Source organism: Chenopodium album, chromosome 1 (assembly GCF_948465745.1).
Source record: "Chenopodium album chromosome 1, dcCheAlbu1.1, whole genome shotgun sequence".
In the NCBI taxonomy this organism is placed as follows: Eukaryota; Viridiplantae; Streptophyta; class Magnoliopsida; order Caryophyllales; family Amaranthaceae; genus Chenopodium; species Chenopodium album.
Window position 1 is genome coordinate 63,863,360 of NC_137834.1, and position 27,715 is coordinate 63,891,074.

General features: G+C 36.0%; 1 non-coding gene across 1 annotated transcript; it reads left to right on the plus strand.

The window, feature by feature from the left end:
• Nucleotides 1-10,428: 10,428 nt before the first annotated feature.
• On the plus strand, nt 10,429-10,535 carry LOC145566451 (small nucleolar RNA R71). Its single transcript, XR_014095425.1, has one exon. It is a non-coding gene; the product is annotated as a small nucleolar RNA R71 (small nucleolar RNA).
• The last annotated feature ends 17,180 nt before the right edge of the window (nt 10,536-27,715 follow it).

The window sequence follows — 27,715 nt, forward strand, 5'->3', positions numbered from 1 at the left end:
AACCAGTCGCCTCCCTATTTAACCTTTGATTTGTTCAAATTATTCAAAGTTCAACCCGCCTCACCATCGATTCACCTTTTTCACCGTCGCTCGCCATAGCTCAATTGTTGTCTTCGATTTACGGAGCTGTTGTGCCCTTGGCGCCGGTGCGGAGCCTCCATGTCTCTCTCTCTCTCTCTATCCTTAATTTTTGCTCACCGCCCTTTTTCACTATCGCTCGTTTATGTGGTCAATTGTTTCTCTGGTCGTAGCCCTCCCTTTCATTCACATGCCATCAAAGGTAATGTTAGAAACTATCTCTATAACTGAGAATGAATTTTTATTTGGGTAGTGTTTTGGTTGTTAATAGTTGCCCTAATTTATGTTTAATTAAATGACATGCAAATTGGTGTTTGTAATTGTTTTAAATTGTTTGAAACTCTTTAATTGATTAGTTCTTGTTATTTCATATGATATACTACAAGGGGGTGAATTGTAGTATGTTCCTAGTGCCTACTTTCGCGGAATATAAAACTGATTGTTGTTAGGAACTTAGACAAAGCAAAGCGGATTTTACGAGGAAACCTTCCAGGGCCCAACTGGAAGTAAAACCTTGACCCAACAAGGGATTTTCAACACAAACATTTCACTATAATAGGGCAATACCAAATTACAACATGTTATACACAGACCTTTCTCACAAGTTCTACCAAGGACACTTGCTACTCGATATGACCCTATCCTACACAACCTAAGCCCCACACTTAGATTCATTCAGTACTCTCAAAGTGCCTACACTCGGCTTCACACTAGAAGCTCAATCGGCTTCACCCTAGAAGCTCACACATTGAACTCTTACAATTATAATAACGAGAATCCTCACGAACTCTCACACCCCAATACATAAAACACTCAAAACACTTTTTCCCAGACCAATTACAAGATCTCAAAGAATAACTCTGAATACATATCAATGAATAAAGAGATAAAACTAATATGTTGGACACTCAAGATTTGTCTGGAACTTACTAGACGAACTGAAACCAAACCTGACTAGAACTTTGACCTGGAGGTTTGACTTAGCTTCGTGGCGAAGGATGAAACCATTAAGCACGACCACTAAGCTTTGTCAGCCTCAACTTTGAATGAATACATATGAGCATATTTATAGTACACCCAAATTATTCTTTTCGTAAAAGATAGGTTTTCTCAAAAGATATGTTTAAAAGATATTTACCAAAAATAAGTTTTCCCAAAATATATCTTTTTGTTAAGAATATTGACAGGGTAAAGTCGTATCCCCAAATCAAAAGTAATTCCTAAATCCTCTAACTAATTCAGATAGGGAAGTAGGGTCGAATCCACAGAGCAACGAGTCTTTCTATTCCTAATTAACTAAAATAATCTAGATTATTAGGTAACCAATATATAAGTTGAATATGAAACTAAACTACGAAGATTGAGAATAGGGAGAAAACAATATATAAAAGGATCTAGGGCATAGGTTCACCAATAAATAATATTCCAGGGTAGAATATAATAATCATTCATCAACGCATACATCAATCAGATTATAAAGGGCTTTCGCTACGTATAATAATCACACAATTAATTTACCAGTATTAAATCTCATCTTTCGAATCTCGACCTAACCATTTATAAATTAACCTGCCTATTGAAACTAGACCTAAACATCAATTCTCATCTGTCGAATCTCGAATCAATATTGTCAAACTCATGCATAAAAGATCAGGCCTAATCTAGTCACAGAGCATTAAATCAATCAATAGGAAATTAATCTAGCATTGATAATTAACAACAATAAATTACCCCTTCATATTATTTATGGATCCCCATTGATGAGTGTCATTTATGGCACTCATAGGGTAGTCTTTTAGGATGATTTCATCTTCCTTTTTATGCTTTCTTATCTTATTTTTGGTCCTTTTTCCTTTAATTCCTTTCTTTCTTTCTTTCCTTGTGTTTTTCGTGTTTTCTTCGTGTTTTCCTTTTATTTGGTTCTTTTTCCCTTTTATTCCTTTTCGTTGTTTGTTCTTGTAGGTACCTAGGATTTGTCTTTGCAAGGGAATCAAGATGGGCTATATTGACTAAGCAAGGAGGAAATAATCGGCTTGGAGAGGGCTCAAAGAGGGCATGGAGAGGGCATCAAGCCCTGCCAGTATGCCGCGGGCGCGGGTACTGAAGGCCGCGGGTGCGGGCTCATATGCACCAAATTGGCAGATTTCAACCAGGAACTCTCCGCGGTCTGGTCGCGGGCGCGGGTAGTTTGGAGAGCCCGCTCGTACTAGAGAGACCGCGACCCTCTGATCACCCTTTGGGAGCAGGGGATTCGCCACACTTTTGCCGCGGGCGCGGGTGCTTTTGCTGCGGGCGCGGGTGTTGCCCAGAAAGCCCGCGGAGTTTTTAATGGGTTCCGTACCCATTTTTCCGCAGGCGCGGGGTTTATTGGAGAGGGCGCGGGGATCTCGTTTTTCTTCTTTGCCTATATATACACTTGTAATTCCTTTTTGAAGATAACTTTTAGATAATTTTCATTAGCTTAATTTTAGAGAGAGAAGTTAGAGAGAAGTTCTTGGTATTGGATTTGTATTTCAACATTGGATCAACTGTGCTTGGATTTCTTCATTTTCAATCATTAATGTTAGTAATATTTTCTTCTTCTAGTTCATCTCTTACTTGATTGATTTAATTAGTTTCATCTTTGATTGTGTTGTATTACTTGGATTTGAATTGGATATTGTAGTTGATATTGCTTTCTCTTGATTTTGATTTAGAATGATGATCAATGCTAATTCTAGTGATTTGTTCTTGAGTTACACCATGATTAGTGAGTAGATTAGTTGCTAAGGAGAAGGGGAAGCATGAATGATTGATAATTTGTGCTAGTTGATGATCTTTGATTGATTGAATTGTTGCAATTAAATTGGTTGACATAGTTTTGCATGTGATTAATTAGATTAGGAATGATCAACCTATAAGATTAATCTAGATTTCATTGCATTTCTTAATGACATGACCCATCAATTTGAGAATTGCTTTAATTGATTGAGTTTAATTGTGAATTTCCTTGATTTGCCATTCATAGTGACCCCTAGTTTGGCCTATAGGAGATAGCTCTTAAACTCTCTTGATTGCTACTATTGTTTGTCCTTTGCAATGCTTGAATCAAACGAAGAAATTTTCGATTAGCACGATTATTGAATTAGCATGTGGAACAAATATCCCTAGCATTTAGCTTATTGAATTACTTGATTAGTCTAATTTTGCTATCATAACACCAACCATTTTCTCACTTCAATATCCGAAATAGCTTGATTTAGGCTAAAGATAACACCAACTAACTCCTTTCAGTTCGACCCTATACTTACCTATACTTGTTTTAGGTTGGTTTAGGATTTTATAAATAGTGTTTGATTTTGAGATAGGCAATTAACGACTAGTTTATTCCTCTATCACCCATAAACCCTAGAAATAGAACTACTCACACATAATAAAAACTAAACAAATCAAAGCAATAAAGCAAGACATGATTAAAGGAATAAAATAAACAACTAAGATTAAGAGAAGAGAAATAGTTACCAAACAAATCTGGAATTAAGAATGGATTAAGAACAAAAGTATAAGAGAGAGAAAATCTAAGAAAACAATTAAGAGAGTAAAGAAAAAGTAAAGTGAGATCCTAAAATCGTATTACGGAAGAGTATTTATACTCCGTACAAATCCTAAACTAAAACAAACTAAAACGACGCTAATCGTCTCCTAACAATAACACGCGCCCGATCGGGCGAAGCACCGCCCGATCGGGCGCGCCTTTTTGCTCTTCAGGTTGAATCTCACGCCCGGCCGGGCGTGTCACTGGGCGCCGACCTTTGCTTCTCCCGCCCGGCTGGGCGCGCCTCCAGGCGCCATCCTTTTTGGCCGGGCGGCTATCTTGGGCCACTATCTGGACTACGATTGGGCTCCGATTCTTCGGGCCAATCTGGGTTTCCTCTTCCGGTCTTGAATACTCGGTCCAAATGCCCCGGTATCACATATACCGAGCCCTTAATCACCAGTACGATGGCTCTAACCGGCCCTGGGCTATAAAATCTGGTCGTACTTCTCCAATGCTCGTGATTGTTCCAAAATATCTCGTGAAAATGCTCTAAAAGTGCAAATCCCTGCAAAAGTCAACCAAATCTACAAAAACACTAGAAATTACCAATTAGTAATAAAAGTGGCTCTAAAGAGCCAAAAACACTACTAATTATGACAAAGGGACGGGGGTAAAATACTATATAAAATAGACACATCAAACTCCCCCAAGCTAAACCTTTGCTTGTCCCTAAGCAAAGATCTCATCAATGAATCAATAAATATGCTTCACCCCAAAAAAAAAAAAAAAGTAAAAATCAAGCACAAACGATTCAGGGTAAATCAAATAAACATGCTTCAAAATCAACCAATCAAATCCATCCAATTACCTTGCCTCCCTAACAATTGTCGAATAGAGCAAACCACAAGAGCATATAAAATTCAAGACTAGTTCTCACACACTCAACTCTCATTTATGTGGCGAGTAAAATATGTACTCGATCGCTCTCCAACCAACCCCTTTATGTGAACAATGCCCTCCCAACTTACACTCTCGTGTGTATAAAACAATGAACGCTCAATCCTACTAGTCGACTCGAAATATGTCAAATCATAACTTGCATTACTAAACAACACTTTCACATTCATACAATTCTATGCACAAAGGTTGGAAGGTCTTTAAAGCTTGTAATGTAAGATTAGGGTAAAGGGTAGGATAAATTTGGGAATAAGTGAGAGAAAAGCTATGCTTAAGGGAACAAATCCTAATAAAGCCCATGATCAAAATAAATAATGATCAACATCTCCTACATAACCAACTCTAACACCAACCAAATATACTCCAATCATAATAAACAATCCCAATTCTTACAAATTCACTCATAAAAATATAATAATGAAGAAGTGGAGTGAATAAACAAACTTTATTTCCAAACTTGAATTTTCATTGAAGCTCTTTTTTTTTTCTTTTGATCAACCTCCAACTAGAACATTTGAACATTGAACACTTTTTTTCTATTTTGCTTTTTTTTCTATTGAAGTTCACTTATTTTTTTTTCACTTTTTTTTCTTGAACTTCTCTTTTTTTTCATAACATCATGCATTAGTTTTTTCCAATAAAATATAACTCTCAAACTCATCAAAAATAAACATGATAAAAAACAAAACAACTTCTCAAAACCTACCCAAATTGTGCAAATAATAAGCACACTAAAAACTCCCTTACCTCACTCACTAATAGCTCCCCCAAGCCAAGCTTGGGACTAGTAACCAATGAGGAAAAATAGGCTTGTAATGTGGCTAATAAAACAACAAAAAGTCAAGGCAACAACATGGGTAGCAAGAAGGGAACAAATATATCTACAATCATCTGAAGGCTACCTAAAAGAATGAACGCCTTCGTCCTCCTCAATGTGCATAATAATGAATCATATAAACATTACTAATAGTTGCAAACCAATACTCAAATTCATTGACATACCAGGAACTAACACGCATTCCTAACCAAATCAACTAGTCAAGCACTATATTCACAAGTAGTTGGGCAAAATTGACGCATGTTAAGGTTTTAAGGCAATCAAACATCAAATTATGATCAACTAATCCATAATGCTTATCATCATATACCAAGAATCAAAACAAATTTCTCAAGTATGGGGCACAGGGAAGCATGATTTACAATTCATTGGAACGTATTTTTGGCTTTTTTTTTTTATATTTTTAAATTTTTTTTGTATTTTTCATATATAAGAAAGCAATAAAACTAACCTAGAAAGCAATAAATCTAAACTAAGAAAACACACCAAAAATAAAAGAAAAGAGAAAAAGAAAGATACCAAATCCAAAATCTCCCCCAAGCCAGAATCAGACAATGTCCTCATTGGCTCGGGAACTAGCCCAACATAGCTAGTCCTGATCATCCTCATCCATCAAGCCGAACCCTGCACCTCCACTGCCACCTGCACCAGAAGAGCTACCACCAAAATAATCAGCCTGAAAAGTCCCCCCCCGCAGGTCCTCCGAAAGGAATGTCCTGGCCGTACCCATGGAAGGCAGAATAGTCAGTGTAAATACCACGGGCAGTGGGATCCCTATCGTATCCCTAGGGTGGAGGCTGAAACCATTCAGGGTAAATAGCATCGTCGGGAATGTTGCCTCGACGAGCGTAATCATCGTACATAGGGTAGAGAGCTCTACCCTAGTTCCTCTTTAGGTACCCTAACCTCTGGTCTATAGAGCCTACCATCCTCTTAAGGTTAGTATGAGAATGCTCGATACGTCCTAAGGCCTGACCTATACTCTGAAGGTCCCAAACAGGGTCAGAGTCAACATGAGGGACGGAGTGAGACATGCGAGGTGGAGAAAACGCCACTTCGGGCTGAGGCTGGGGTGGTGGAACTGGTGGTGGTGCTTGTCCCCTAGCGTTGGCAACTAAAAGATCATATGTGTAGGATGGTTGCCCTGGGGGAAAGGCGGTCAAGTTAGGACTAGGTAGGGGAAAGATGGGCAAGGGTTGCTCGCTCCCAGTCCTAATACACCAAAAGGGTGTCTGCTCGCTATTCGGTCGTACCCACCCCAACTCCTCAAAATACCTAGCAGATATATATAGGTATCTGGTCCACAGTTGGTCAGTTGGTGGGGTCCATCCTCTACAAAACCGGCCTTTTTCACTGCTATTCGAGTGATAAGGCCTCCTATATGGATGGGGGTGCGAGATGTGGTACTGGTCGTGGCATGTCTGCTCAAATGGTGAATAATATACTCACCTATGTTCAATTTCCCAAACCCAGACACATAGTGACCTATAACAGCTAGCTCGTTAGTTTGGGCGTTATGGGGCTCATTCCTACCTAAAAAACACAAACCCGCAAATCTTTGCCAGATTTTTGGGACAGGGTGATGAATAGGTTTGGTACTAGCATGTTGGGGGTCGGGAGTAGGCAAACCAATCAGAGCAAAATAAATGTCACCCATTTTATAGTCCGCATGCCATTGGTGAGGTAACTCAGAATTTAATTCAAATAATTTACAAAATTCTACATAAGTTAAACTAATATTCCTATTGTTCAACCTAAAAATTAAATTCGGCCCATTTCTACTATTTACAACTTTTAAAGAAGACAAGAATTCACAAGTTAATTCTCGGTAAGTAGGATAATGCATATCAACGAATTTTCTCATGCCAATGTCATTTAAAAACCGTTTTACAAAATCATACAAATCAAACGATTCTAAAGAAGGGCAGTGTTACCACCGTGAAGGAATTACCTCGCGCCCGGCTAGGTGTTCTAGCCGCTCCTTTTGCTCCTGGCTAGTGATACGGATCGTCGGCCAGTACGGGAGTTGAAAATCCGGGTCGTATTCCTCCCTCGAACTAGAACCCCTACCGAAAATAGACCAAGCCCTCTTTGAAGCCATGTAGAAATGGGTATGAAATTAATTTGAAAGAAATTCGAAAAAATTTAATATAGGAAAGGAGAGGATGAAGAGAGGAGTAATAATATGTAAAAAGTTTTGAATTTGGGTGAGAATTGGAGAAGAAATCTTAGAGAGAAGGTAGAGAGAATTTGAGTTTTTGAGAGAGAAAGTTATGGAGAAATAAGAGTGAAATGAGAAAAAAGACGAAGAAAGAAGAAGAAAAGAGGTCGGGTGCGTCGCACCCGGTCGGGCGATCTAATTTTTAGAATTTGTTCAGCTCTCGCGCCCGGTCGGGCACCATTCGCCCGATCGGGCGATCTAAATGCCCGATTTGCGTCAATTCTCGCGCCCGGTCCGGCGTGCTTTGCCCGGTCGGGCGATCTAACGCTCGAAATTTCGCCCCTTCTCGCGCCCGGTCGGGCGAGAGCCGCCCGATCGGGCGGACAAATATGTCCGTCTACGACGGGTTTTGCGCTCGGTCGGGCGCCCATCGCCTGGTCGGGCGAAAACACTTATTTTTTTGACCTAGCTCTCGCGCCTGGTTGGGCGAGCTTCGCCCGGTCGGGCCCGAGGCTGATTGACGAATTTCGTATTTTCTTCTTTTCTTCAAATTTTGGCTAACTCTTTACCTTCAAACTTGTATAAGCACTCATAAAACTCATTAAATTCCCTCATCTATCCTCTCATAAGAAAAAGGAAAGAAAAAAAAAACTAGTCTAAAAAGCATTAAAAATATGGGTTGCCTCCCGCAAAGCGCTGGTTTATCTAGGTCCCGCACGACCTTCTTACCAAGTATAATAACTAGGACCCTTGGCCTAACGCTTGATCAGGTGGTTTCTCACCTAGTCTAGCGGTGTTTTGGCTACGACGCGGCTTCCTGACATGCCCTGTGGGACGCCAATTCACTCTGTCCGGTGGATCCTCCTTGACTTGGGTTAGGGGTTCTTCAATGCTACGCACTAAAGATCCTTATTTGATCGAGGGTTGCTTCAAATTGTCATTACTTTCAACACTTGCAACTCGATCTGGCGGAACACTTACCGTAGGCTTAAATTACACAACTTGCTTGATTGATTCCACCTTTTCGTCCTCAAAACTAAGACCAACAGTGCAGAGGGCTCTTTCTATTGCATCAACTTTGTTCTGCCATTTGTCTATCTCATCTGAAAGGGATGCAACACAAGATACCACCTCCAAGGGGTCATTTTCAAGAGCTTGGAGCTTGTTAGAATAATTATCAACCACATTAACACTAAAGCATTTCTCCTTAGTCATGGGGCTTTTAGGAGTATTATTAAGATTAAAAACAATTTTTTCATCCCCTACTGATAGTGTTAACTTGCCACTTCTCACATCTATGATTGCTCCTGCAGTGTTGAGGAATGGTCTACCCAAAATAATTGGGGTGTGCATGTCCTCAGCCGTATCAAGAACAATAAAATCAACAGGTATATAAAATTTACCTACGCTAACGGGGACATCCTCTAAAACACCTAAGGGGTATTTGAAAGAACGGTCGGCCATTTGTAGAGTAATATAAGTGGCTTTTAGTTTACCCATATTCAGTTTGGAACACACAGATAATGGCATGACACTAACGCTAGCACCCAAATCACACAATGCATTATCAATCATTAGATTGCCAATATGACAAGGGATAGAAAAACTACCCGGATCTTTTAATTTAGGTGGAGACTTATTTTGAAGTACGGGCACTACACTCTGTAGTGAAAGCTACTGTCTCTACCTCACTAATAGACCTTTTTCTTGTCAATATTTCTTTCATAAATTTTGTATACAAAGGAATTTGTGTGATTAATTCAGTGAAGGGAACTGTTACCTTCAAATCTTTCACCATCTCCAGGAACTTACCAAACTGCTTATCCAAGTTTGTCTTTAAATGACGATTGGGGAATGGAAGTTTGATAATTGGCTTCGGAGCATTATTGCTCTTATCTGGAGTGGCCACCTTCTCTGGAGTCGTACCCTGCAATGTAGAATTAGATATGTTAGTACTATCCTTTAGCCCTGCAGGGCTATTAACTACATTGTCAGGTTTAATGGAATCAAGATTAGCATTATTTAATAAAACAGGTTCATCAACTCTGGGCATAGGGGGCCCTTCATAGTTTGAACCACTCCTTAGAGTAATTGCATAGGCTTGATCCGTAGGCTTGGTCGGTTGTGCTGGCAGAGCTCCCTGTTGGCGGGCTTGTAGAGTAGCGGAGAGTTGCGCAATTTGATTATCTACAATTTTATTGTGCGCTAGAATTGAATCAATTGTCGCATCTCTACTCTCCATGTGCTTCTGCATATTAACCAACATCTCTCTAATTTCCACCAAAGAAGGGTTGGAAGATGAGGAGGTTTGTTGTGGTTGGTTCTTCTGGCCAGCATTGGGATGGTAATATTTCTGTTGTTGTTGCTGTGGCGCCTGTGGTTCTTGTGGTGGTGGATTTTGAACATTAGTACTCCGGTAGGAAAGGTACGGATGATTCCGATACCCAGGATTGTAGGTGTTGGAGTATGGGTTATTCTGCCTATAAGCTTGAAAGGCATTAAGTTGCTCCACGGAACTCCTGCAATCCTGTTCCCAATGACCTATAATTCCACAATTTTCACAGAAAACCTCATTAGAATTATTATTAATTGCAGAAACATTAGCTACATTAGCAGTGCTAAGATGATCTAATTATTTGGAAAATGGAGGTCAGTTGAGCTTGCAAAAAGGATACAGAGTCAACACTATGCTTCCCCTTGTTAGCAAAGCCTCTAGGATTCCCATATTGGGAATTGTGTATCTCCATATCTTCAATAACCTGACCTGCATCATCAACATTAAGATTCGTAAATCTCCCACTAGCTGCAGAATCTAAAATTATTCTAGAAGAATTTCCAATGCCACTGTAGAAGGCTTGGATTAACTGCCATTGTGCTAAATTATGGTGGGGGCGTTCTCTTTGTAGGTCCTTGAACCTCTCCCAAGCCTCATATAAAGATTCATCGGCTTCTTGGGCAAAGTTCTGAATCGCACTCCGTAGTACGGCTGTTCTCTCTGCAGGATAATACTTGTTATAAAAATTCAAAACAAGAGTTTCCCAATCAGTTATACCAAGTGCAGTTCTATTTAAGCCATTAAACCACAATTTAACTTTTCAAGTTAAAGAGAAGGGAAATAGAATCTCCTTGATTTGGTCTTGTGTGACCCCTGCTTGCCTGATGGTGTTACAATATTGCAATAGTCGGCAATGTGAAGATTTGGGTCTTCACCCTTAGCTCCACTGAATTTCTTCCTCTCTATCATCGTTATAAATTGAGGTTTAATTTCAAATTGTACCCCATCAAGAGCCGAAGTGGGGGTGAGATGTGGAAAATCTGTATGCTTTGGTTGTGAGTAATCACTAAGCTTCTTTGGAGTTGTATCTGATGATACCTCTAAATCGCTAGAACAAGCTGGAGGATCGCGGTGATTATTATTATTATCACCAGAATCCGCCAGGATTTGCTTGTAGAGATTTTTCTATCTATGGAAGGAATGTTCGATCTCAGGATCGAATGGGCTGTACCCTGATCTGGAACACCTGGGCACAAACAAAAAACTAAAAGAAAATATGAGATTTGCCTCAAAGAACTAACGTTCTCTGAGACAAAAAGAAATAACCTAGACTACAAAAATAATCAGAAATAAAAATAAAACCGTTTCCCCGGCAACGGCGCCAAATTTTGACAGGGTAAAGTCGTATCCCCAAATCAAAAGTAGTTCTTAACTAAAAGCACGACCACTAAGCTTTGTCAGCCTCAACTTTGAATGAATACATATGAGCATATTTATAGTACACCCAAATTATTCTTTTCGTAAAAGATAGGTTTTCTCAAAAGATATGTTTAAAAGATATTTACCAAAAATAAGTTTTCCCAAAATATATCTTTTTGTTAAGAATATTGACAGGGTAAAGTCGTATCCCCAAATCAAAAGTAGTTCCTAAATCCTCTAACTAATGCAGATAGGGAAGTAGGGTCGAATCCACAGAGAAACGAGTCTTTCTATTCCTAATTAACTAAAATAATCTAGATTATTAGGTAACCAATATATAAGTTGAATATGAAACTAAACTACGAAGATTGAGAATAGGGAGAAACCAATATATAAAAGGATCTAGGGCATAGGTTCACCAATAAATAATATTCCAGGGTAGAATATAATAATCATTCATCAACGCATACATCAATCAGATTATAAAGGGCTTTCGCTATGTATAATAATCACACAATTAATTTACCAGTATTAAATCTCATCTTTCGAATCTCGACCTAACCATTTATAAATTAACCTGCCTATTGAAACTAGACCTAAACATCAATTCTCATCTGTCGAATCTCGAATCAATATTGTCAAACTCATGCATAAAAGATCAGGCCTAATCTAGTCACAGAGCATTAAATCAATCAATAGGAAATTAATCTAGCATTGATAATTAACAACATTAAATTACCCCTTCATATTATTTATGGATCCCCATTGATGAGTGTCATTTATGGCACTCATAGGGTAGTCTTTTAGGATGATTTCATCTTCCTTTTTATGCTTTCTTATCTTATTTTTGGTCCTTTTTCCTTTAATTCCTTTCTTTCTTTCTTTCCTTGTGTTTTTCGTGTTTTCTTCGTGTTTTCCTTTTATTTGGTTCTTTTTCCCTTTTATTCCTTTTCGTTGTTTGTTCTTGTAGGTACCTAGGATTTGTCTTTGCAAGGGAATCAAGATGGGCTATATTGACTAAGCAAGGAGGAAATAATCGGCTTGGAGAGGGCTCAAAGAGGGCATGGAGAGGGCATCAAGCCCTGCCAGTCTGCCGCGAGCGCGGGTACTGAAGGCCGCGGGTGCGGGCTCATATGCACCAAATTGCCAGTCTGTTAGGGAACTCTTCATGTACCTGTTAGGGAACATGCTTTGACTTTCGTGGGAAATCCTGCCCAAAGTTCCTTCTGGATCTTGTTAGAGAATACCTTCAGGTTCCTTTGTGGTTTGGTTCTCGTGGAAGAACCTGCTTTAGGTTCATTCATTCTCTCTTGTCCCTCTTGAAGTATTTTATGTTTCAACCCATTGACTTCACCTAATTCAGTTCATGTCTTCACATAAACACTTAAGAGAAACATTAGATTAAAGTTTGTTTATCATAAAAAAAATTCAAGTGAGATAACTAATTAAACTTAAACCTGCATAAATACTCCTACACATATACAACTCATGTATGCATAGTGTACTTACCTCATGAAGCTAGCATATGCAAACTAATGATTTTTATCCACTGCTGTAAGCGTCGCTCGAAGTGCGCCTACGTTAAAAGCATGTGTGAATATGCTTGGCACTCATAGGAAGTGGGTATTGACATTACGATTAGGGACAACGATTAGGGACAAATAAAGTACGGAGTCGCCAACAAGTTTTTAAGGAACTTGTAAACCGTTCACGGATCATAAAAGGCAACCACGTATAAGGGACAACGATAGGAAACAACGATTGACCCGTGAAGGTTACACCCCATTCATAATCCATGAGATTACTAACTCCATATGGTTCGGAACCACGAAAGGAGGATCGAGGATGATGGTACGAAGTGAGTCATGGAGTCACATTCGCCCGTATTGGCCTCTACTCGATTCTTATAGTGAAAATTGATTTCTGTGATCTCAAAGGCTTGCAAACAAAGATTCAATTTGCTCGAAACTATTATTAAGCTAAATTGGTTGAATATTAATGCAACATATTATTCTAAAATATTGTGATCACTTGAATTAATAACAAGATTAAAAAGGAACCTAAGCCGGTTGTCCAAATTATCTTATTAGGCGTGATTTTCAATTACATATTCCCTTTAAACATGCAATATGGTGATCAATAAATATAGTAAAATAAACATTAATATTGGAAGCAATTTAACAATAATAGCGTTAGTCAAATCAAATAATAAATAAATCTAATCATGATACTAGCAACAAGAATAAAAATAAGAGTAATTAAGTGATTAATTACTCACTTTCCGTGCTTCCTTGAATGGCTACATCATGAATAAACTGTTAGTAACTTCAATAAAAATATAAATCAAATTGAAATAATTAAATTAAATTAAATTAAAAGTAAAGTTAATTTGGTCCAAACCCTCAGTTATTTGTACCTTTCACACCTTGGTTTAAGTATAGAACTTTGGGTGTTGTATGGACTCCTTGGAGTACTAAGGGAAAGAATGGTGTAATTAGGAATATAGGTTTAAGGCTTAGAATATGAGAGAGAGAGAGAGAGAGAAGAATGATTTTTGGTGTCAAAGAGAGAAAGAGATAAGGATTTGATCATCAAGATTGTTGATGTTTGAAAAAGGGGTGATATGACCTCTATTTATAAGGAAAAAAGAGGGGTCGAATCAAGAAAAGATAAGAATTCGAATCGGATAAAACTCTTGCGATAGACAGCAGTTTTTACGGTTTTTGTTTTTATCATATCTTTTGATTCAGACATCGGAATAATATAAATAAGATATAGTTGGAAAAATCTTGAAGTTTACTTTCTAATACAATTATAATCAGATTAAAATACTTTGTATAACCTAAGATATAGCCGAAATAGTGAAACGGTATCAGTTTTGGATAGAGTTTGACATTTTATTCATATCTTTTCAGTTATAGCTCGGGATTGATATTATAATATATAATTGGAAAGATAATTTCAAGGGATATCCAACCATATAAAATTTGGATAAAAAATACGAGTCACGAAAATAATATTTGTCTATCTTTGAACGTCTTTCAATTCGGATAGAATTAGGTCTTTTAAAAAAAGGAGTTTTATTCAATTTCAAACTCTTTAATCTTATCTTTTCAAAAAGAATAATTAGGATCTTTTAGAAACTTATAGAAGCTTCCAGTTAATCCTAATTAGTTTAGGAATTGGATTAAATAATTTGGACCCTCTACATGATCATTGGGTTGTAGGTAAGGTGGGCTTAGGTTCGGTTTGGGCTCAATTTAATATTTTGGCCATAACTTATTCGTTATAACTCGGAATTGGGCTTATAATATATCGTTGGAAATCTCTTTTAAATCCCCATCCAACTATTTAATCATTGGACTGGATTAAATGTTTTTATAAAAAGGACACGAAATGAATGATTTTAAAGGACACGAAATTAATTATTTTGGGTTTAAAGGCACGAAAAGAGGAAAATAAGTTACGGTTTGGGGAATTGGGCTAGAATTTGGGTTGGTTTATGAAATGGAAATATGAATTTAAGCACTCCAAGATTAAATACTTAACCCGACCAATAATGGCAGTGAAAGGTTGTTCATCATAGGGTTTGGTTTTGGGGAGACATTTTTAGGTGCCTACAGAAGCCCCCATTTTGACTGAGTTTGTAGAAACGTCAGTTTTGAAAATGATAGTCAAAGTAGTCGATAGGGACAGAGAATGATTTAAGACGTTTTGCGATCCTAAATCACTTTGTATACGCCGATACCTGCAAAAAAATGTTAGTTCTACAAATAAAAGAGTAAAGGGATAGAACTCTTATCTGACACAAGTGTATAGGTGACAAATGAGTTTGGTATTTTCCTATGCTTGAAGGAATCCACCGGATGACGTTTGTTGAAATGCTTTCCATGCTTGAGGAAAGCCGACAGATGAGTTTGGTAGCTTTCTAAGCCTGAATAAACCTACCGGATGACACTTTCCATGCTTGAGGAAAGTCGACATATGATTTTGGCGTTTTTCTATGCTTGAAGAAATCCACCGATAATGCCTTCCATGCTTGAGGAAAGCCGACAAAGGAATTTGGCGGTTTTTTATGCTTGAAGAAATCCACCGAATAATACTTTCCATGCTTGAAGAAAGTCGACAAATGATGAGATTGCAAGTCTCTGTGTATCGAGAACCTTGCTTCATGAAATGATGGTGGTTCGATTATACCCGAACGTGGGCTGTAGTTGGTTCGCTTGTCCCCGAACGTGGGCTGTAAATGGTCCGCTTGTCCCTGGACGTGGGCTGTAGATGGTCCGTTTGTCCCCGGACGTGGGCTGTAGATGGTTTGCTTGTCCCCGGACGTGGGCTGGTTGTAAATGGTCCGCTTGTCCCCGGACATGGGCTGTAGATGGTCCGCTTGTCCCCGGACGTGGGCTGTAGATGGTCCGCTTGTCCCCGGACGTGGGCTGGTTGTAAATGGTCCGCTTGTCCCCGGACGTAGGCTGTAATTGAGACCTGGAAAAATAAATTTGCCAATGGACTCGTATATATTGTGATTGACTTAACCACTGACTTGACCAAGTTGAACTTGATGTGACATGACATGTGTATGACTTGTGAGTGTGTGTGTGTGTGCGGACACAAACGAAGATGCAAAAGAAAAAATTTCCCGTCAATTTTTGTCATGAGTGGAGGGTACCGACTTTCTCCCGAAAAAGAAAGATGTGAAAACTGAACTTTTATTTTCGAATTTCCCTCGATGAGAATAAATTTTGAAAAAGTTTTTGAACTTTCTCAAAAGAAAAAGATGAAACAGGGATGAAGTTTTGAACTTCCTCCTTGAGGAAGATGAAATGAATCGCATGGATTGTATGCATGATGCAAGTTCTTAGGCTAGGAGGCTGAGGACAATTACATCATGTGACACGATAGATGAATGAACTTAGGTCATGGAGCTAAGCATCATATATGGTGTAAAGAAACGATCTTGAACGTCACTTAGGTCAGGAAGCTAAGCACGTATATAGATGAATTGATTATTGAGTATTGCATAATGAATGTTGTCCTGAAAGATGATGAAACATGCACAGTGTTGAAACAAGATTCCATGATAAAGGGTTCTTAAAGGGAGGATGATATGGATATGGATGTGTGCGTGAAAGAAGTGTGTGAAAGTGATACTAAGGTGAGGTTGCAAAGGCTATGGTGATAGAAATATATGTGTAAAGAGTCAAAGATGATGACTCTTTAGGCTGGGTAAGCTAATGTGATGTGGGTTCAAGCCCCCAAGTCTAGCTCTAAATGGTTGGGGATATAGAGATAAGCATTAGATATTATTCGACTCGATTATGCATATGAATGTGGCCGCACCTCAATATGAGGTTGCCTACGTATCTGTTAGGAATCAGGCCGAGTGTAGCTCTAACCGAACTTTGCACAAGTGTATGTACACCTCAAAGAGGTCTTTCAAGGGTTGTAATATGGTTAAGTTGATGGTTTAAATAAGAAAAGGGTACAAGGCTCAAGACCCGAGAGAATCCCCAAGATGTGTAATTGTGAATTTGAAAATTTTGAATTTTGCAAGTTTATTTTGTTTTTTTTTTTGATTTTTTTTTTAATCAATGTGGGCAATCTCAGATCATGCGGTCCATCACTCACTTAGTATTCATGTTTCTCAGGCACGGTACCAAGCACTCGATGAGAGACGCAATTTGAGACGTGTTCATATCAAAGACATTGGAACACTTGCCCTTAGACATTGTTTTATTGTTGCTTTGCTACTTTTTTTTACTTGGTTTTTGAATGTTATACAATTACACACCTTCCCATCCTAGGGTTAAGTGAATGTGGGTTGAATAAAAAAGGTCAACCGTTAGACGAGGCTCAAAGTGGTTGATGAAGAAATGGAATGTGTGCTTGAATGGTTAATGGGAAATAACAGGGTTGGAAAGGTGCCTCAAATCATTGGTGTACCTTGTGTTTAGTTCGGCAATTGATTTTTTTTATTTTCGGCGAATGACATGATCGAATGCGAAGGAAAGAAATGATCATTGATGGAACATGACATATAGACATAAGGATAAGGACAACCTATGCTAGACTTATTCGGGGAAAATGGTTAAAACGAAAGAAAAAAGCATGAAATCTTGTATGGAAACTTGTCTTGTGCTTCGTCTTCATGGTTGCTTATGAATTACTTGTTACCGCCAAGAGGAACAAGAAGTTTGTTATTGCTGATGCTTTGATTGGAAGAAAAGAAGGAAGGAATAACGTTCCCCTTATTCTTCCAACTCTTGCCTAGTGATTCTTGCACTCGAGAACTATGGAACAAAATGAGCTCACTTAATGCATTGACTCAATACTCGGATTGGAAAGGAAGAGTGTATGAAAGAATTTTGAAAACCAATGGGGAATACTCCACCCATTCCTATTACGACGGAAAACGACGAATGCATGGTCCTAGTATACGATCATAAACAATATAGTGCATTACTCGAAGACAAAGTGTGTGCAACGACTCAACATGTGTGATTAGGTGAGTTTATTAAGACTCATGGTATGATCGCATGGCTAGACATGAGGACGTTGTGAAAAACAAAGGACCCAATGACCAAACAGCACGGAAGACTAAAAGACAAACTAACTTGATTAATTTTGTCAAATTTTAATATTTATGCTATTTACTAGGTGAAAACGGTCCATTGGCAATCGTTAGTCATAAATAAGATCAACCACAATCAAAGACAAAGAACACATGTTAAGGTTAGCACAAAAATCGATCACAAGAAACTAGGAAGAGGACTAGAATTCTAGAAGAGTTAAGACTCATGGGTATAAAAAAAATAAATAAAAAAAAAAAAGAAAAATCTATAATCCTATGTTATACGAGTTGACACGGATTAAAGGACTTGGCTAAGACTAGCTTGACACGATTTTTTTTTTTTTAAATAAAATAAAAAAGGTAACGTTAAAAAGACACCTAAACTGGACATGTTGTAGTATATCGGTTATAACTTTTGATCTGTGACTTTGATTAGGACGAAACCAGCTCCAAATGAAATATAAAACTCGGGGCTACATATCCATAGGTTGTACGACACGTAACTCTTTCTAGAACTCCGGCTATGACCAAAACAAGTTGACTCTTGTGCAGTATACGGGAATAAAAATCCGGGTGACCCAAAAATAAAAAAAAAAATCTATGACTCGACTCTAAAAAAAACTATAAAAAAAAAGGTTTTAATAAAAAAAATAATTAAAAAATCAATAAAAAAATGCACTTATAAGCACATCGTCACGAATGATGCAATGAAGTTCGCAACCTAGAGTCAAGATTTATGTTCCACTATGGTCAAGCTTTTGGGTGTCAAAGGGTACCATGGTTAGGAGTTTGGACGCGTTAGCAAGGCAGCCTCCCTTGAGGGTGTATGCCAACGGGCGGCTCCGCGAGTTCGTGATGAAATCGAACTCGACTCCATGGTTTGGGTGAATTTAAAATCTCGGATGGACCCTTATTGTCATGAACGTTTTCGGGTTGATAGAGCATAAATCCCCCGGGCTAGCCACATACGTAGAACACGTACTGTTGTGGCAAAATAGGTAAGCTAAAATGCATATGCATATGTGACAATGCCAATTAAATCACAAGAATATTTTTCAAGAATCTTTCAAGTCTCATCCACTCATCTCAATTAAATACCGATCACTCAAATCGATAAATAACCAAGAATCCTTCCCAGTGGAGTCGCCAAATTGTAGGCGTCGCTCGAAGTGCGCCTACGTTAAAAGCATGTGTGAATATGCTTGGCAATCATAGGAAGTGGGAATTGACATTACGATTACGGACAACGATTAGGGACAAATAAAGTAGGGAGTCGCCAACAAGTTTTTAAGGAACTTATAAACCGTTCACGGATCATAAAAGGCAACCACGAATAAGGGACAACGATAGGCAACAACAATTGACCCGTGAAGGTTACACCCCATTCATAATCCATGAGATTACTAACTCCATATGGTTCAGAACCACGAAAGGAGGATCGGGGATGATGGTACGAAGTGAGTCATGGAGTCACATTCGCCCGTATTGGCCTCTACTCGATTCTTATAGTGAAAATTGATTCCTGTGATCTCAAAGGCATGCAAACAAAGATTCAATTTGCTCCAAACTATTATTAATCTAAATTGGTTGAATATTAATGCAACATATAATTCTAAAATATCGTGATCACTTGAATTAATAACAAGATTAAAAAGTAACCTAAGCCAGTTGTCCAAATTATCTTATTAGGCGTGGTTTTCAATTACATATTTCCTTTAAACATGCAATATGGTGATCAATAAATATAGTAAAATAAACACTAATATTGGAAGCAATTTAACAATAATAGCGTTAGTCAAATCAAATAATAAATAAATCTAATCATGATACTAGCAACAAGAATAAAAATAAGAGTAATTAAGTGATTAATTACTCACTTTCCGCGCTTCCTTGAATTGATACATCATGAATAAACTGTTAGTATACTTCAATAAAAATATAAATCAAATTGAAATAATTAAATTAAAATAAATAAAAAGTAGAGTTAATTTGGTCCAAACCCTCAGTTATTTGTACCTTTCACACCTTGGTTTAAGTATAGAACTTTGGATGGTGTATGGACTCCTTGGAGTACTAAGGGGAAGAATGGTGTAATTAGGAATATAGGTTTAAGGCTTAGAATATGAGAGAGAGAAAGAGAGAGAAAGAGAGAGAGAGAGAAGAATTTTTTTGGTGTCAAAGAGAGAAAGAGAGAAGGATTTGATCATCAAGATTGTTTATGTTTGAAAAAGGGGTGATATGACCTCTATTTATAAGGACAAAAGAGGGGTCGAATCAAGAAAAGATAAGAATTCGAATCGGATAAAACTCTTACGATAGACAACAGTTTTTACGGTTTTTGTTTTTATCATATCTTTTGATCCAGATATTGGAATAAGATAAATAAGATATCTTTGGAAAGCTCTTGAAGTTTACTTTCTAATCCAATTAGAATCAGATTAAAATATTTTGTATAACAAAAGATATAGCCGAAATAGTGAGACGATATCAATTTTGGATAGAGTTTGACATTTTATTCATATCTTTTCCGTTATAGCTCGGAATTGATATTATAATATATAATTGGAAAGATAATTTCAAGGTCTATCCAATCATATAAAATTTGGATAAAAAAATATGAGTCACGAAAATAATATCTGTCTATATTTGAATGTCTTTCAATTCGGATAGAATTAGGTCTTTTAAAAAAAGGAGTTTTATTCAATTTCAAACTCTTTAATCTTATCTTTTCAAAAAGAATAATTAGGATCTTTTATAAACTTATAGATGCTTCCAATTAATCCTAATTGGTTTAGGAATTGGATTAAATAATTTGGACCCTCTACATGATCATTGGGTCGTAGGTAAGGTGGGCTTAGGTTCGGTTTGGGCTCAATTTAATATTTTGGCCATAACTTATTCGTTATAACTCGGATTTGGGCTTATAATATATCGTTGGAAAGCTCTTTTAAAGCCCCGTCCAACTATTCAATCATTGGACTGGATTAAACGTTTTTTAATAAAAAGGACATGAAATGAATGATTTTAAAGGACACGAAATTAATTATTTTGGGTTTAAAGGCACGAAAAGAGGAAAATAAGTTACGGTTTGGGGAAATGGGCTAGAATTTTGGTTGTTTTATGAAATGGAAATATGGATTTAAGCACTCCAAGATTAAATACTTAACCCGACCAATAATGACGGTGAAAGGTTGTTCATCATCGGGTTTGGTTTTGGGGAGACATTTTTAGGTGTCTACAACTGCAAATAAATGTTTTTCTACTAGTGACCCCTTGAGTAACATATATTGTTACTCAGCATGAGTAACTTGTATTTCCTCGTTAAAAAGCAAGTCCCATTTTATAACCTAGATAAACAAAATATGTTCTTCTAATGGCATTTTAGTAAACAAGTTGCATTGAAACTTGTGTTTTTAATTACAAAAATAATTTGTTACTGTTTGTAGGCCATTGTGACAAGTTGGACAACACATTGGAAGTTAACAGCGTTCACTCACTATTAACTCCTATTCATCTTCTTCTTCCTCCCCACCTTCTTCTTCATGTCCATAATTTTTTTTATCAAAAATCAATGGGTCACCATGTTTTTAGCAAAAACCAAACAAGAATTCACACTAATTTATCTTCCCACCCACCTCACCATATCATTAGCATGTGATTGTTTAAAAAGTGGAACCATTAGAATGCATCTACCTATAATATAATGGGTCATCGTGATTTTAGCAAAAATCAAACCAGAAATCGCACTAATATTTCTTCCACCCACATTAATCTTCTTCCCCAAAATCTACCCACTTTCATCTTCTTTTTCAACCCAGTTTGACAAGATTACTAGCACTACCATTTTTGCTGGCTTTGTCGGTAAAATTAAACGAATACCCTAATAATAAAAGGAAAAATTAATGGCATGGTTAAACCTAAAGTGATGGTAAGTTTTCCTTCATCCTTAGAATTTGACTTAGCACGATCATTTCCAGCGGCTTCGCCACCAATATTAAACGAAAACTCGAATAACAAAGTAAAAATAAGGCATGGCTAACCCTAAGGGTATGTAAGCCTCTTCCTCCACCATTGACATTGAAGGTAGAAGGAAGAGAGGGAAAAACAACAAAAGGTTTAAGGAGGAGAGAGAAAGTAAGAAAACAACAAAAGGTTTAAGGAGGAGAGAGAAAGTAAGAAAACAACAAAATGTTGAAGGAGGAGAGAGAACATAACAATTAACCAAATTTATATGTAATTTACATATACACCAAATATCTAGGTTATAAACTTGTATTTTCTCTTTTTTAAAGCTATATTAATATGTGTTAAAGATATGTCAAAATTTTTTATTAGCAATTATAAGATAAGAGATACTATTTTTCCATAAGATTTGTTTTTTAATACTTCCTCCGTTTCTTTTTAGGTGACACGTTTTTTAGTCACGCTTGCCAATGCACAAATTTAACTATTCCTATCTTTAATTAACGATAAGAAAAAATTATGAAAAGTTAATATTTTGAAAATAAATATCGTGACAAATCTAACCAGATCCCACATAACTATATTTTTCATTATGTATAAAGAACAAAATACGGCCGAAAGGGAAGTGTGTGAATAGTGCTAAAGTCAAAACGTGTCAACTGAAAAAACGGAGGTAGTAGAAGTTAATTCAAAAAACAAAAACACTAAGTAATGATACGTGTCAGTGCGAGTGTGTCTTTTAGTATATAGTTATTGATACAAATACTTGATACCAATATACTGTAATCGTTTCCCTAATATATTGCAACAAATATCAATTTAAAAGTTTCACAAATATTACAACATTATCATATCATATCACTAATATATAAAGTCGGTCTTACAGCAGTCAAGCCATGAGATAGCAACATTTACATTCCAGTTTTTTGCCAAGTATCAAGCCACGAAAGTGACAAATAGATATTATTGTGATTAGGATTAATTGTCACATTAGATTAGATTGATTGGATAGATTTTTTTAGGATTAAAAAAAGTATACATAAAATAACTTGTAATTCTTTTGAATAAAAATTATCCTTTTATTGAGCAAGCCTGTAACACCCCAATAATTCTCTCTTAAAACCTATAAATACCCTGAACAAAATCCAAGAGAATTACTAGCGTGCTACCGCTACGTGTTCAAACGTTAAGGCTTTATCAGAAAATAGCAGCGGAAAAACTAACTCAGTTATAAATAAGTTTCAAAACCAATAACCAAAACCAAATTAAATGATACAAGCTGGAACCATTAAGGCCCTTATTCAAAACCCAACAAAAGTAGTAAATAAATAAAACCAGAGTTTAAATAAATTCAAACTTATGAAAAGAAATAAACTGCGAATAATAACCAACTCTCTACTCAAAATCCCACAACCCTGATGCGAATGCTGCGTATGTAAGAACCTGTGGCTAATCTGCTCCCCAATATTACAAGTGTAAAATTAGATCGTCACAGGGTCATTGAAAGGGCGAAGGCCATGACCAAAGAAAGACACATAAAGCACGCAATCAGCAAAGCTGAGTACATACAAGCTGGAAAACATAAAAGAAATCCCTAACATGCTACTAATAATCAAGCATAAGCATCATTAAATTATAGACTCGGCACATGACTCAACCATCAAATTTATTAAGACTTCACTAGTTAATATTAACTAACTCATTTATTTATTTCATTGGATTTGGCAATAGACAAGGTTGTCCAACCCATGTCCCATTTGGAACATCAATAAAAGAAAAACCCCATGCCTCCTTTCGGAAACATCAATAAACATCCAACGACCACGGGCGCGACTCCGTGACCGTAGTTAGTATGAGATCTCACCTAACTCCTAGTTTTGAAAAATATTTGAAATAGGAGACTCGTAGATAAGACGGCATCGATAAAAATACACGGCTAATACCCCGTGTACCCCAACCCCTGATTGTCATTACTCCAGAAGTGCACCAATCCAAAGTTTTATTGCTCATCCATCTTGCACTTTACGTGATTTACAGGTTTAGACTTGGTGATGACTCATATGCAAACAATACAATCAATCCAATATCAATTCAATCAAGTAAAACAACTTTTCAATTTCAATTCTTGATTTATTAGTGACAAGCAAAATTTATTAATTATTCCTTTACTACCTCGGTGTATAAACACCTTGAGTGCATAAGGCACCCCAAAACCTTAACCACGTCTTATAAGACTTGAATTCTTCCGTTACTCATTCTATTTCAATAATCATGAATGAGTAATAAATAAATCATTCCACAAATCACATACCTTTGCCTCTAAGTGCACCTTGCATAATTAGAGCACAAATAATTCTTGCAATATAAAATAGTGCACGTCATACGAAATTCACAATGTATAACCAAACAATTTAACTCAGTCATCCCTATACATGATACTAAGTTCTCGATCCGTCCTTAAACATGCACCTACAAGCAAGGTTTCGTAACTTGTACATACCTTGAATAAAAAAATTGGTATGCCACTTTACTAACTAGAAATCACCTTCAATAAACTCCTCTCCTAAACCAAACAATAACATCTCAATCAATACCCAACCAATCAAATTTACAGCAATACTAACTTACTTTAAAACCTTCAAAATCCAAATTAAACAACACTTTAAAACCTTCCCTTTAGTTAAAATTAAAGGCTTATATATAGTTCTTTAAATTTTCTTCATAAAAACCTTAAAATACACTCTTATATATGAAATTACAGCATGTTTAAAGTTTAATAAAAATCTTAAAATTATGTAAAAACCCCGAATAATCTCCCTTTTTAATGGGTGATTAAACCCTCGTTATAAAACATCAAAAGTAGTACTTAGAAACTATTTCCAGCACATAAAAATTCAATAGAAACATATATTTATGCTTAATTAACTTTAAACATAATTAATTTTATTAATCAAACTCAAGGATAATATTTTAAGTATAAAAAAACTTCGTTAAAATCAAAAACTGCCCGAAAATCATATTTAGAGGCTGAATTTGGCCACGAAAGGGTAGTGAGTATTTCTTAAAACATTGTTTCCACATGAAAAACACTACTTTTTCATCAAAACCGGATGAGCTCAGAACCTGATCGGGATTAAAACGGGATTAATATTAATGAACGGAAATCTTAAAATTAAAACACGAATTTAAGTGTTTAAAATAATATAGAATTAAGCTAAACTAATTTGTAGTTATAATCACCAAAATTTAAAAACATCATTACTATAAAAGCCCTAAATCAATTGTTCATAAAAACCCTAAAATCATGATTTTCAGTAATTAAAAACCCTAGGTTATTAAATTTACAAAATCTGAAAATTATGACATTATAAAATCTGAAATTATAAAGTTTAATCATCAAAATACAACTTGATACTAATTAAATTACTTTCAAACAATAAAATCAACTCCATAAATCAATAATTATAATTATACAAATTAATAAAACAAAGGAGAGAGAAAATAAGACTAACCTTTTGTGTGGGAAATTTTTGGGGATTAATGGGGTATTTATAGGAGAGAATGTTGTAGGGTAAGTAAGAAGATTGGGCCTCATAAAATTAATGGGCCAATTAGGTAAATGAAATGGACTAGGCTTTGTTTGTATTGAAATAAATTATAAAATGAAGGTTTATAAAATAATTTGTACCAAAACAATTTTTGACCCAAATTAATAATTTGAATATTTTGAAATTAAATTACGAAAAAATATAAAACAATATTATAAATAAAAATAAATTTCATTTATAACATAGTTAAAAATACGGGGGATTACAAAGCCCCAATTTATAACTTTGATAAACAAATTATGTTTATCAAATGGCATTTTTGTAAATAAGTTGTATTGAAAATTGTGTTCTTTAATAAAAAAAATATATATTTTTACTATTTGTGGATCACTATGACAAGTCGGACAGAATTTTAGAGTTAATACTGTTTAAAGTATACACACACACGTGCTTCGTTGTGAGAACACATCGTGTGAGAACACATTCTTTACGTGGGAACCCCAACTTATGTGAGAATAAATCTAAACCTTTGAATTTTTAAAATCTAAGAGCACCAGCATCAGTGGGGAATCTTCTCCCTTTCCATCCTCTTCTCCTTCCTACTGAATGTGAGAAATTGTAAAAGGATCTTGTTAGTTATAGGATAACCCCAGTTTCTTTCTATGGAAAGGAAAACACTCCTCGTTTCACGAGCCAAAAGGTGAACCAAAAAACAAAAGAAAAAGAAGAAGAAAAAAGAAAAAAACAAAAAAAAAGAGGCGTTATTGGCGGAAAAGGCTAAAGCAACGGAAACTAATTCATTTAAAGAGTGACACTTATCCCAAGCTAAATGATGACATAATTTTTGTGACATTAAATTTAAAAACGGCTATAATTTGTTAACGATAACTTATTTCAGAAAACCAAAAGCACAAGCGGTCATAAAAAAAATTTCTCTATAAAATGAGTATAATTTTTCCATATTTTCACACACTTTCATTTTTTGCGTTTTTTCCCATTAATATCATATATTGTGGGGAAAAAAAATCAAATTTCACTCAAACAAAATTTTATTTTTCTTCATTTCACTTCCAATTTCAAATACCTTTCAATATTTCGTAATTATTCAAATTACGGGAATAATACAAATTTTCCAAATAACCCTGTAATCCTCCGTATTTTTAAATATTTTATAAATGACATTTTATTTTATTTATAATATTTATTTGTATTTTTTCGGAATTTATTCTACAAGTTTCAATTTATTTTGGGTTGATAAACGATTTTATTACAAAGAAATTTTTATGAACCTTCCTTCTATAATTTATGCCCAAACAAACAAAGCTTAGTCCATTTCATTTATTTAATTGGCCCATTTTTTTTATGAGGCATAATATTCCTACTTACCCTACAACTCTCTCTCCTATAAATACCCCATAAATTCCAAAAATTTTCTCCACACAAAAGGTTAGTCTTATTTTCTTTCTCCCTTATTTTTATTTTTCTTTTCTTTTTTTCCTTTCTTTTCTTTTTCTCTCTTTTATTTTCTTCTTTCACGTGAATTCTCACGTTGTTCCTGCTTCTACTATTCACCGCTTCTGCCACCATGGCCGCCGGACCTGTCGCCGTTGCCGGCGACCTCCAGCCAGCCGACCACCATGGCTGGCCTTCCTCTCCTCCTTCCTCCTTTGTTTCACTATTTTGCTTAATGTTTATTAAATTGTGTTGGGTTTGATTTTATGGTTTGAAATTGATTTATTTAGTATCAAAATTATGTTTTTGATGTTTTAAACCTATAATTTCCTTTATTATAATTGTTGTTTATATTTTAAGATTTTATAATTTAGAAACCTAGGGTTTTAATTTAATTTAATTGGGATTTTAGGGTTCCTATGATCAATTAAATTGGGGCTTTTGTCCCTATTGTATTTCTATTGATTAATTGATCATAAAACATGTTTTAAAGGTAGTTTTAAGGTGTTTTAAATCTAATTATATAGCTAGAAATTAGTTTGGGAATTAATTTTTGATTGTTGGTTGTTTTCTTGGAGGTGATTATTCCCTAGTAGACTTTTAATTGATTAAAAGTGACACAAAGGATTGTTTATTCAAGGTACATACGAGTTACGAAACCTTGCCTTTAGATACATGTTTAGGAATGTATCGAGAACTTAGTATCATGTATAGAGAAGACTGGGCTAAATTGTTTTGTTATACATTGTGATTCTCATTTGTTATGCACTATTCTAAATTGCAAGTATTATTTATGCATTAATTATGCAATATGCTCTTACACTACAAGAAAATAACCTTTTCGTAGCGATTATTTTGTGCTTTAGTATTCGATTGTAATTGCAACAAAATGCTTTCCCAACGAATAGTCATTCGATACAATATCCCCCGTTGCCT